The sequence below is a fragment of the Antrostomus carolinensis genome, unplaced genomic scaffold (assembly GCF_000700745.2).
Source record: "Antrostomus carolinensis isolate BGI_N321 unplaced genomic scaffold, ASM70074v2 scaffold48254, whole genome shotgun sequence".
Lineage (NCBI taxonomy): Eukaryota > Metazoa > Chordata > Aves > Caprimulgiformes > Caprimulgidae > Antrostomus > Antrostomus carolinensis.
The window spans coordinates 22,598-24,489 of NW_010310992.1; positions in this window are offsets into that span (position 1 = coordinate 22,598).

Genomic DNA, 1,892 nt, shown 5'->3' on the forward strand with positions numbered 1-1,892 from the left:
AAGCATGACTGCTCAAAAACTGAAGTGATGGCAATATAAGAAACATCCTCTTAATTGAAATACAGTAAATAAAGAAACACATGCACACAGACTAGATTTAAATTACTAACTGGCTCCAGTCAGGCTATTCTAGAGCAACTGAGGGTTTACAGATAGATAAAGCAGCAGTATTGTGGGGAATCTGATTAGATTTTGCAGCTAGCAAGATCACCTTGAAAAAACAAACAAACAAAAACCCAAACCACCACAAAAGCACCAGAGAGGACTGAGAGAAAAGGAGGGAAAGATATTGGATGCAGTCTATTCCCTTGCAGAGTATCTGAAACTAAGTCAGATGAATATCAAGTATAGGAAAGTCCTAAGGGAAGAAGAGACAGGAATAAAGGACTTTGTAGGAAGATAAGGTTATTTTCAGCCAAGGTATAATATCAATTAGTTCCCTGACTTTCTCAAATGAAAGTCAAGATTAAGAACAAAAAGGACAGAAGGAAGATACCATAGATTTCAAGTATCAGTTACCCAAGAAATGACAGAACTAGGTATGTTGCACCTGAAAGTTTATAGAAGTCACTCCTACTCTTGTCTCCTACACTCCACATATTCTTGTTTAGTATTTTGTGTCCTATATTATTTACCTTCTCAGTTTTATTTTGAAAGATTCCAAAAAACATGCCTGCAGACCATACATGTTTCTACATCCATGTCTTCACATATGCCAGAGACAGAATACAGGCTAGCTCATCCAGTCTAACCCCATACAGCCGTTCTTTTACAAAAAGCAGATTTAAGATTCTGCTTCTGCTAGATTCAGATTTTTTTAGTGAGATATGAAGTCAACCACTGAAAAATTTAAAAACTTACTAAACTGCATCCGCAGTTCTCAGAAGCGTGAAGATGTTCTCCTTACAGCAATTATCAACATTTCTCAGCTGGTAAGCCAGTGAAAGCACAGACCCTCATACAGTGACAACAAACTTACCTATTGCATGTCATGGATCACCATGGACCACACTGATAAACCACTGATCTAATAATTCTGTCTCTGCTTTTAAAAAACTAGCCTCTAACACTATCTACTTTCCTAAGTTCTTAAAGGTACTGTTTCTAATTTACTTCCATACAGAAATCGTTTCCTTCTTAGTGTAGCATACTGTGAATTCAAAAACCTAATGAAGAAAACAACAAATCTGCTAAAGGTAAATGGAATTATAGATCAATAGACACATCAAAATCTTCATTACCTAATTTTCACTAAATCACTAGAAACAGGCTTCCTTTCATTTATGTGTCATGTGAAGTAAGTCCTTCTATCGTTCTTTTCCCCTCTTGCCTGCAAACGGTAGAAATAAACTTCAGAAGAAAACCTGAATCAATGCAAAAAGCCCACTAAATATCACTACATTTTTTTCTTTTATACTTTCCTTGCTCCCCTTTGCCAGTCACAGGCAAAGCTCTCAGCTATCTAAAATGACCTATACCTTTTGGAATCCTTTTTGCAACTCAGCATTTTGACAACAGCACTACCATTACAACTTTTAATTTCTACTAGTTTTTTCCCACCGCAAAATCTGCAACACTGTTTTGCTGATACAGTTCTATCAACGTTAACAGCAGCAAAAAATACTTGTATAGACTGGGCCTTCTGAAGAGTCTTAGCTGCTGACTGTATTACCGAATCCCTAGCTGCATTAAGACACAGGGCAGACATGATTAGAAAAGCTCTTCCATCCACTTATCTATAAGGCAAATTTTTTTGGAAGCAAACCTTGCTAACAGAAAGTATTATTTACACAAAGCAACATGAGCTCTACACCTCAAATGCTACATTTGTTTTGATTATACACAATGCTGATGAGTCTGTATAAGCTAGAACATTGGCAAAACCTTCTTAT